The sequence below is a fragment of the Suncus etruscus genome, chromosome 6 (assembly GCF_024139225.1).
Source record: "Suncus etruscus isolate mSunEtr1 chromosome 6, mSunEtr1.pri.cur, whole genome shotgun sequence".
Taxonomy (NCBI): Eukaryota; Metazoa; Chordata; class Mammalia; order Eulipotyphla; family Soricidae; genus Suncus; species Suncus etruscus.
In genome coordinates this window covers 20,244,988-20,256,914 of record NC_064853.1, presented here as the reverse complement: position 1 = coordinate 20,256,914, position 11,927 = coordinate 20,244,988, and positions in this window count along the sequence as shown.

Sequence of the window (11,927 nt, the reverse complement as noted above, 5' to 3'; positions counted from 1 at the left end):
CCTAAATCCAGGGTGGAGTTACACTTTTACTTAGGTAAATTACTGATACTTTTACTTTGTTCTTCAAAATAATTTGGAATCAATTTCTTAGGAAACAGACTTCAATGAAAATGGTTTTTTGGGTCAGGGGAGTTGCTCATGTGGTAGACCATAGTCCTTGCATGTAAGTGGATGAGTCCCATTTTGAGCCCTAAGGTCTGAACACCAAAACATTAGTCCTGCATCTCTTGGGCGGCTCCCATAAATATATATTATGAACATGTTCCTATGCCATCAATTTCACTGCAACAGATCCTTTAATTCTGAGCCTTTTAGCAATATAGAGAATGATCTTGACCAGAACAAATGTCCCTTCCACTCATGCAAGTATGAAGAATACAGTGGCTAGCTGCTGTGAAAGCACTGTACTACGTACACTGTGGTTGCAGTGGCAGCTGAGCTGGGTGGAAGCAGGGCAAGGTCCCTTTTAAAGGCCATAACTCAGCTCTCTTTACCTGCATCAATACAACAAGAATCTTGGGAGTAGAGAGAAGTCAGCCCAAGATCTGTGTTCATTTTTGGCATGTAGTTGACCAGTTTTCCCAACACCACTTGTTGAAGAAACTTCTCTTGTTCCACTTGTATTTCTTCCCCCTTTAACAAAGATTAATTGATTGATTGTATACTTTGGGGTCAATCTCAGAATACCCAAGTTTATTTCATTGATCTGAAGGTCTACCTATATTCCAATGAATATACCTTTGTAGTACAGTTTAAATTTGGGAAAAGTAGTGCCTCCCATTTTCTTTTCTCCAAGGATTGCTTTAGCTAATTGTGGATGTTTATTGTTCCAAATGAATTTCAAGAGTGTTTGATTTACTTCTTTGAAAAAAAATCATGGGTATTCTTATAGGGATTGCATTAAGTCCCTATAACAATGCTTTGGGAAGTATTGCAATTTTAATAATGTTAATTTTCCAAATTTTTGAGCAGGGTATATGTCTTCATTTGCTTGTGTCTTCTTTTATTTATTGAAGCAGAATTTTGTAATTTGCTTTGTATAAGTCTTTCATCACTTTAGTTAAGTTGGCTCCAAGATTTTTTGAGGCAAAGTTGTGAATGGGGATAAAGTGAATGCACAGTGCCCCTTCATTAACAATAGTGCAAACTACAATGTCAAAAAGGAGAGAGAGAGAGAGAGAGAGAGAGAGAGAGAGAGAGAGAGAGAGAGAGAGAAGTAAAATGCATGTCCCAAAGGCAAGCAGGGGAATAGGTGGGTAGGAGGAAAACTGGGGACATTAGTGACAGAAAAAGTGCACTGGTAAAGGATGGTTTATATTCTATAACAGAAACCCAATCATGAACAATTTTGTAAATTTTTTTTGTAAAAAAATAAAAACACAGACCTTGGGCTGACTTCTCTCTAACCCCAAGCCTGAAACATAGCCCAAGAACTTTGGTGTACTGATGCAGGTAGAGAGTGCTGAGCGTGTGTGTGTGTGTGTGTGTGTGTGTGTGTGTGTGTGTGTGTGTGTGTGTGTGTGTGTGTGTGTGTGTGTGTGTGTGTAAAAAAGAAAGAAAGGACATATAAACACCATTGTTCATTATGGAACTTAGAATAGGTTAATGTTAAATAGGATATGAAATCAACCTAGATGCCTAATAATGGATGAATGAATAATGAAGGCATGGTTTATATATACAATAGGGACTTCAAGGGAAGGTGAAATCATACAATGGGATTGGAAGACATCATGTTTCGTGAAATTAATAAAAAGAAGGACAAATATTGGATGATCTCACTTATTTGTGGTATATGTAACAACATGGCAAGAGAATGTAAAGCATCAAAGGTGAGCAAATGCTTGATCCTAGACTATAGAAAGAACAGGGAAAGGGAGAGATAGAATGTCACAAATTCTACCAAACCAATCCAGCAGCCTGAGCCAACAAGGCCCAGCCCTAGAGAATTAGACAAACAAAGAGAAGATAAACAAACACACATACCAGACTGTCCAAGCTTAGCGTTGCCTGAGCAGTCATGAGTAATGTCAAAGGCTGGCCATTTATTCAGTACCTTCTTGCTCCCCTACCTGGGCTGACACTACTTAAGTTGACAGGCATTAACATACAATAGGTACCTAAAGATCAGAGGCTGGGTTTTTCACATAGCTAATCAGCAGGCTCTCTTAGAAGTATAAAGTAAAGTCATGACAATTTCCTATTCTATTTTTGACTATGTGTCCCTACATTAAAAGGACCTGAGCAGTTTTATTCTATGCTTGTCTGGCACACATTTTCAGCTGGCAGAAATCTGTCATCTAGTCTATTCTTTCCTGCTATTTTATTCTTTCCTGGGTGTACATTTGCAAACACTTTGCATTCTAAGTCCTAAATTATTTTACATAGGGACATATTATATCTTTAGTTGTTGTTGTTTTTTTTTGAGGGGGGGAATGAATTCCCAGAGGGGAGGCAACAGGTGCAGGGGGCAGGACACACCAGTAATATGGAGGTGTGATATCTTCAAATATCCAAACCACAGAGAAAACAATACTGAATGCATGGGACCCAAAGTACAATAATCAAACTTTAAAAAATGTTCCTAAACAAGAGATCGTATTATAATAATACCCAGACAATGGAGTAAAAGATCAGGAGTTCCAGCTCCTGGTAGAAAGCTTGCCACAAAGAACAGCCAGTGTAGCTGGAGTAGAGAAGGGCCTACTAGGATACTGATAGATGGATCTGATCACTCTGGACAAGAACTCGGTGCTGAAAGTGAAGAAACTAAGAGGCAAGGCACCCCACCATTAACAATAGTATAAACCAGTGTCAAAAAGTAGAAAGAGGGGGTCGGAGCGGTGGCTCTAGGTAAGACATTTGCCTTGCAAGCACTAGCCTAGGATGGACAGCGGTTCGAACCCCTGGCGTCCATATGGTCCCCCAAGCCAGGAGCAATTTCTGAGCGCATAGCCAGAAGTAACCCCTGAACGTCAAACTGGTGTGGCCCCGCCCCAAAAACGAACAAACAAAAACAAAAAAGGAGAGAGAGAAAGGAGAGAGAGAGAGAGAGAGAGAGAGAGAGAGAGAGAGAGAGAGAGAGAGAGAGAGAGAGATGAGAGAGAGAGAGAGAGAGGAGAGATGGAGAGAGAGAGAGAGAGAGAGAGAGAGAGCAAATTGCCTGCCCTAGAGCAAGGTGTGGGTGGGTTGGGGAGGAAAACAGGAGACATCTGTGAAGAGATGAGAGCACACTGGGGAAGGATGGTGTACATTGTATGAGAGAGAGAGAGAGAGAGAGAGAGAGAGAGAGAGAGAGAGAGAGAGAGAGAGAGAGAGAGAGAGAGAGAGAGCAAATTGCCTGCCCTAGAGCAAGGTGTGGGTGGGTTGGGGAGGAAAACAGGAGACATCTGTGAAGAGATGAGAGCACACTGGGGAAGGATGGTGTACATTGTATGACTGAAACCCAACAATGTACAATTTTGTAGCCAGAGTGCTTGAATAAATTTAAGTTTTTTTAAATGTTCCTGTTAAGGAGGAAGGGTATGTTGGCAGGAGATCTGGGCACGCTAGTGGATGGAAATAGACACTGGTGGTACGAATGATATTGCAACACTACTTGCCTGAATACTACTAGGGCCATCTTTGTAAATCACAGTTCTTCAATAAAATATTAAAAATTAAAATATATTAAAAATAAATATTAAAAATTAAAAACAAAACAGATGGTGAAAGTAAGATCCTAGCTGATATAGATAACACATGATCTAGGCACAGATTTAATTCACCGGATTATCCTCTGAAGACTAAGAAAATCTAGTGGACAAGTATGTGGAGCTCCCAAGAGGCGGCTGGGGTGCTTTTGTTGTAGGGTGAGAAAAAGTAAAGATAAAGAATTCAGCCAACTGTAGCACAGTTATATTAGTGGGAGGGTGAGAGGGTCAGTTTAGTACATAGGCTAGGGTACTTGGGAAGTCTATGATTTCATTTTATTTTTTTTTCATTCTTCTGCATCCAACCAACAAGCAGCTCTTATTACTAGTTCATGCCACAAGCCTGAGTATTTGGATATGCAAATCAACTTTGTCCATGCATAATTAAGATAGACACTGTAGAAAGTTTCATTTTCCAGAAAAGAGCTTGCCAGATGGCTGGGAAAAAAAGGTCAGCATGGATTCACGCAGCCTTTGTCTTGTCTCGGATTATGGCCTGAGGGAAATGCATGCAGCCTTTTCCTGCCCTCTCCAGTAGCTGTGCTAAAGGAATCAGGATAGGTCTCCCTCCCAGACCTGGAGGGACAGTCAGCTTATCCCCAAACTGGTGAGACAGTGGTGGTTTTGCACATAGTAGGTCACTGTATTCTTGGAAGCAGAGTTCCCCCTCCTTCTGGGGTCAGCATGCTCACTTTATTAATATCCAGAAAGAAGGAATCTTTTCCTCTATTGGGTCTTTCTCTTAATTTTTTTTTAACTTAAAAATTTTACATGACTGTAATCATACAACTATAATCATGTTTGTAATCACGGTGTTTAAATAAAGATAAAGAAAAAAAAAAGACTTTCCTCAAGGTTCTAATTTTGAAGGCTTAATTATGACAAATTAGTTATTTTTCTTATATAGTTAAAATTTTACAAATACATCTATTTATTTACTTTAAGTTTTTTTTTTTTGACAACACCCAGCTATGTCCTGGACTTAATCCTGACTCTAGGGTCCATAATCACTCATTGCAGGATTCAGGGTTTCATATGCAATTCCAAGCATTAAATCTATGTCCTTGCTTTAAAAACTATAAGTACTTTCAAACTAAAGTGAAGAGTTACCTTGAGGGGTAAAATTGGAAAAGAAAACCTGTGGCACAGGTCATACCTGAGGAAAAAAAATTTTTTTAAATTAATTTCCCACTTGTTTAATTTTTGTTTGTTTGTTTTGGGGGCTTCACCTAGTGGTGATCATGGCTTACCCCTGTATCTACACTCAAGAACTATTTCTGGTAGTGTTTAGGGGATCCTATGGGATGTCAAGGACCATATAGGGCCAGCCACATGCAAGGCCAACATCCTACGTACTGGACTATCTCTCTGGACCTATTTTAGTGAAAGTTTTAGGAGTACAACTTCGTATTTTGAAAATGTTATACTATGCCACACCTACCACCAAAATTCTAGTACCATTCACATGATCAAACTAAACCCCTCCATCCATTCCTCTAGCCCTCTGACCAAAGCAGGAGTTACTTCCTTGTTTTTGTATTTGTTTTAAGGTCATACCTGACAGTTGTCAGGACTTATGTCTAACTCTGCTTAGGGATCCTTCTTGATGGGCTAAGAAGACCCTATGTGGTATGGGGGATAGAACCAGGGTTGGATGCATGCAATAAGAGATCCTTACCACTGAATTATCTCTCCATCCAAGTAGGAGTTAATTATAAAGGATAAAACTTAGGGAAACTTTTCAGAAATAGGAAACACAAAAGTCTTAAGTCATTGCCTCCACCACAAATATACCTTTGCTTATCTGCTCATAAATGTTAAATACAGGATTTGAACTTTTGAGGAAGGGAGCAGGATCCTTGCTAATTTGGCATTTCTAAGGGATGATGATGTGCAGAAAGATGAAAATTGAAACTTACTGGCCAGTGGAACCAAATATAACCAAAAAAAGAACAGATCTCTAAGAAAGATTAGTCCCTATGTGAACTGTGGTCTGAGATAGTCTAAAACTGTCAGAACATCTTTACAATCAGTTTACATCAACTCCAAAGAGCCAGTTCCCTTGCCACTTTCTGCTAGATTCCATGTATTTGATGATGTGTGGTAAAGCCACTAACACAAGGTAAGAACTATATTCTTCATAATTCTCTGGCTACTTAGTCTACAGTCTTATGTCTCCTTCTCCCTAGTCCTGCCTTCTGGTTTCTCATGGGTAATGATAATGCAACCTAAATCCTGACCCTTCTACAGAACTTGCTCAGATCTTATCCTAGGAGGAGGCAAAATAAGCATATAGAACACAAACTGTAAATGTACATACTCACTCTCAGGTGTCAACCCTGCACTTAAAATGACCTGAGAGCCACCATTACCTTTCAGTGTGCCCAAGGCTCCTCATTTGCCTCACCCTAGTCTTGACTCTACAATTTGGATAGTTGGTAGAGAGAGTGATTCAAGAGAGCAAGAGGTAAGGTGTGTTTTGGAAACAGATCATTCACTGCTTAACTAATGATTTATCACTTTCCACTAGTGGTAGCAGTAGCCAGCTGACAGCACCTGAAATATCTTATGACTACTGCTATTTGGAAATGATCAACCTGTCATGATGGGGATGAAGGCTGAGTTCTCAATATTGTGCTATTACTTCCACAGACTACTATGGCAAGTTAACTATATTAGGCATTTCATTCTGAGAAGGCTAAAGTTTTAGCCACATGATGATAGATACCTTATTATAGGTATTAGTATGTCTTTCCTTTTAACAGAAGACCAGTAATTTCATGATCCAAAGACCAGCAAAGAAGTCAATCCATCACAGTCAGAAATTTCTTTTAATATAAAGCACAGAGATAGGGCCATGTCTAAGGTATCCATTAGTCATTACATATCAGAAATTTCTAGCTTTATGGGACATTGTACTGGTTTCCTATGACACAGATAAAAGTATTAGTCTGGAGGTTTTACACTTTGAAGTATGACAAGGTATATCCTCCATAATGTCGTGTAGGAACCAATCAAAGATCTTGACATGCTCAGTGTTACCAAGTAAAAGAACATATGGGTGCATGAGCCCAAGACTGAGACAATGTCTGCACTTTTCATTCCTCCAGTCTTCTTGGGAAACTCTATACTTCCCTTTCCCATAATTTGGGGATCTGAGAAGTAAAAGTCTTGGTTCCCAGGGGAGTTACATCTTTAACAAATGATTCATCAAAAATTCTAGAATACGGTTACTCCTGGCTATGCGCTCAGAAGTTGCTCCTGGCTTCTTGGGGGACCATATGGGACGCCGGGGGATCGAACCGCGGTCCGTCCTAGGCTAGCGCAGGCAAGGCAGGCACCTTACCTCTAGCGCCACCGCCCGGCCCCTCTTTTCTCTTTTGTGTCTGAAAATTATTATTGCAAGAATGTCTTTTGGGCTCCCTGTGTGTGACACCAGGCGGGGAAAATCAGCGAAAGTACACCGGCCCAGTGGGGCTCAGCTGTGAAAGACTGTGAGTGTGACCTGTCTATGTCTGTCTACTGTCCTCTTGCGTGAAACTCTTGCGAGTGGGGCAAAAAGAGCCTCCAGAAACCTCGCTCGCCCAGACGCCATTTTCAGGGAGGGACTTCAGAGCATAAAAACCGGCTAACCTTTGCAAAAGCTGGCTCCCTGTGTGTGACACCAGGCGGGGAAAATCCGCGAAAGTACACCGGCCCAGTGGGGCTCAGCTGTGAAAGACTGTGAATGTGACCTATCTATGTCTGTCTACTGTCCTCTTGCGTGAAACTCTTGCGAGTGGGGCAAAAAGAGGCTCAGAGGAGCACGGCCGCTCCGCTTCGCTACGCGGCCGTGCACTCTTTCTAACGAAAGAACTCCATTGCAACAAGAAGGAAAAATCACACTAAGAACGGCGCTATATCACAGAAGCAAACATTTCTCTCTGGACTGTCTTCTCTGTTGCATGCTCGGGCCTAAGATTTGACCCAGTGTGAGGCTTCATTCACGAAGGACTCCCCTCCCTTAGAGGCAAGTCAGCCCATCCAGAAAGGGAGGAGCCAGAGGAGTGTGCTGCCTACATCATATAGACAATGAATACCACCACAACACGTAGAAAAACCCACAATACAAGTGTGACAATGGGGAAACAACGCAGGCCAGCATCAGACATAGAGAATGAAGATGACAATTCTGAGGACCAGATAATGACTGAACAACTAATCAACCTCTCAGATAAGGACTTTAGACTAGCAATATGGAAGGTGCTCAACAGACTCCAAGAAACCATGGATCGAGTTGAACAGAACACTAATAAGAACCAAGAAAATATGAAGGCAGAAATGACAAAACTCCAAACTGAAATAACATGTCAACTAACAGGACTGAAAAAGTCAGTAAACGAAGTGAATGACAAAATGGATAAGCTCTGGGACAGGGTATCAGAAGCTGAGAATAGACTTGGTGCTGTGGAAGATGAGATACATAACAATTCCATACAGCAGGAGAGATTGGACAAAAAACTTAAAGCAAATGAGCAGACAATGGAAAAATTAGTCAAAGAATGGGAACAGACGAAAATAGAAGTCTATGATAAGATCAACAGAAACAACTTAAGAATCATTGGAGTCCCAGAGACCCAGGAAGAAAATTTCCAGGAAGAATCAATGGTCAAGAACATCATTAAAGAGAAACTTCCAGAGCTAAAGAATATATGTGATCAAATCCTGCATGCCCGAAGAGTACCAACCAAAAGAGACCCCAGAAAAACCACCCCAAGACACATCCTAGTCACAATGACAAATCCCACAGATAGAGACAGAATTCTGAAAACAGCAAGATCAAAAGGGGAAATCATGTTCAAGCAAGCTTCCCTGAGATTTACAGCAGACCTGTCACCAGAAACGCTCAATGCCAGAAAGCAGTGGTGGGATATTGTGACAAGACTGAATGAAATGAATGCTTCACCCAGAATACTATACCCAGCAAAACTCACTTTCCGGTTTGATGGAAGAATACATGGTTTCACAGACAAAAAACAGCTCAGAAACTTCACAGACACAAAACCAGTCTTAAGAGAAAAACTGAAAGACCTAATCTAAGACAAGACTACCCAAAAGACACACCAAATTTTGAAATAAAGATGGCGTTAAATCCCAGGACAATTCTTTCTCTCAACGTCAATGGACTAAATGCACCAGTTAAGAGACACAGAGTGGCTAAATGGATCAAAAAACTCAATCCAACCTTCTGCTGCCTACAAGAAACGCACCTGAATAGTCAGAACAAACATAGACTCAAAATAAAAGGCTGGAGAAAAGTTATCCAAGCAAACAACACCCATAAAAAAGCTGGAGTGGCCATACTAATATCAGATAATGCAAACTTTATACTCAGGAAGGTTGTAAGGGACAAAGACGGACATTTTATATTAATCAAGGGGTACGTAGAGCAGGAAGAATTCACTCTCCTAAACATATATGCACCGAATGAGGGGCCAGCAAAATATTTAATACAACTGTTGACAAATCTGAAAAATAATATCAACAACAACACAATAATTGTGGGGGACCTTAACACGGCTTTGTCAACACTGGACAGGTCAACCAGACTGAAACCCAACAAGAATATACTAGACCTGAGGAGAGAAATGGAAGAAAGAGGCCTAGTGGATATATATAGGACACTCCATCCCCAGAAACCTGGATACACATTCTTCTCCAATGTACATGGGACATTCTCCAGGATAGACTACATGCTGGCACATAAAACATACCTCCATAAGATCAAGAGGATAGAAATTTTGCACACTACCTTCGCTGACCACAAGGCTCTGAAATTATTTGTGAACTCCAAAGGGACTCAGAAGAAACACTTTAACACCTGGAAGTTAAACAGCCTCATGCTCAATAACCAGTGGGTCCGAGATGAAATCAAGGAGGAAATAAAAAGGTTCCTGGAAACAAATGACAATAAAGACACAAACTCTCAGAACTTATGGGACACAGCAAAAGCAGTACTGAGAGGAAAATTTATAGCTTTGCAAGCACACATCAGGAAGGAAGAAGGAGCTTACCTGAGTAGCTTAATGACACAGCTAATAGAACTAGAAAATGCTCAACAAAAGGACCCAAGAATAGGAAGACAGAAGGAAATAACAAAGTTGAGAGCAGAAATCAACGAAGTGGAAACTCAAAAAACAATCCGAAAGATCAACGAAAGCAGAAGTTGGTTCTTTGAAAAAATAAACAAGATTGATAGACCACTGGCAAACCTAACAAAGAAAGAGAGAGAGAGAAACTTGATAACTCGTATCAGGAATGAAAAAGGAGAGATCACTACTGATATGACAGAGATTCAAAGGGTAATCAGAAACTACTTTGAAAAACTCTACGCCACTAAAAATGAGAACCTGGAAGAAATGGATAAATTCTTGGACTCTTATAATCTTCCACGGTTGAAGGAAGAGGATGTAGCATATCTAAACACCCCCATCACCATTGATGAAATTAACACAGTAATCAAATGTCTGCCGAAAAACAAAAGCCCAGGTCCAGATGGATTCACTAATGAATTCTATCAAACTTTCCAAGAGGAACTACTGCCAATCTTGGCAAGACTCTTTCATGAAATTGAACAAACAGAAACACTTCCAAATAGCTTTTATGAAGCCAACATCACCTTGATACCTAAACCAGACAGAGACGCTACCAAAAAAGAAAATTACAGACCAATATCACTGATGAATGCAGATGCAAAGATCCTCAACAAAATCCTGGCAAATAGGATTCAATGCCTCGTTAAGAAGATCATCCACTACGGTCAAGTAGGTTTCATCCCAGGAATGCAAGGCTGGTTTAACATCCGTAAATCTATCAACATAATACACAACATCAATAACAAGAAAAATAAAAACCACATGATCATATCAATAGATGCAGAGAAAGCATTTGATAAGGTCCAACACCCATTCTTGATCAAAACTCTCAGCAAGATGGGAATGGAGGGAACCTTTCTCAATATAGTGAAGGCCATCTACCACAAGCCAGTGGCAAATATTATCCTCAATGGAGAAAAACTGAAAGCCTTCCCTCTAAATTCTGGCACAAGACAAGGCTGTCCTCTCTCACCACTTCTATTCAACATAGCACTGGAAGTACTTGCTATAGCGATTAGGCAAGAAAAGGATATCAAGGGAATCCAGATAGGAAAGGAAGAAGTCAAGCTCTCACTGTTTGCAGATGACATGATACTCTACTTAGAAAACCCTAAAGACTCTATCAAAAAGCTTCTAGAAACAATAGACTCATATAGCAAGGTGGCAGGCTACAAAATTAACACACAAAAATCAATGGCCTTTCTATATACCAATAGTAATAAGGATGAAATGGACATTAAGAAAACAACCCCATTCACAATAGTACCACACAAACTCAAATATCTTGGAATCAACTTGACTAAATATGTGAAGGACCTATACAAAGAAAACTATAAAACTCTGCTCCAAGAAATAGAGAGGACACACGGAAATGGAAACACATACCCTGCTCATGGATTGGCAGGATTAACATCATCAAAATGTCAATACTCCCCAAGGCATTATACAGATTTAATGCCATCCCTCTAAAGATACCCATGACATTCTTCAAAGAAGTGGATCAGACACTCTTGAAATTCATTTGGAACAATAAACACCCTCGAATAGCTAAAGCAATCATTGGGAAAAAGAATATGGGAGGAATTACTTTTCCCAACTTTAAACTGTACTACAAAGCAACAGTTATCAAAACAGCATGGTATTGGAATAAGGATAGGTCCTCAGATCAGTGGAATAGGCTTGAATACTCAGAAAATGTTCCCCAGACATACAACCATCTAATTTTTGATAAAGGAGCAGGAAATCCTAAATGGAGCAGGGAAAGCCTCTTCAACAAGTGGTGTTGGCACAATTGGATAGCCACTTGCAAAAAATTAAATTTAGACCCCCAGCTAACATCATGTACAAAGGTAAAATCCAAATGGATTAAAGACCTCGATATCAGCCCCCAAACCATAAGATATATAGAACAGCACATAGGCAAAACACTCCAGGACATTACAGGCATCTTCAAGGAGGAAACTGCACTCTCCAAGCAAGTGAAAGCAGAGATTAACAGATGGGAATATATTAAGCTGAGAAGCTTCTGCACCTCAAAGGAAATAGTGCCCAGGATACAAGAGCCACCCACTGAGTGGGAGAAACTATTCACCCAATACCC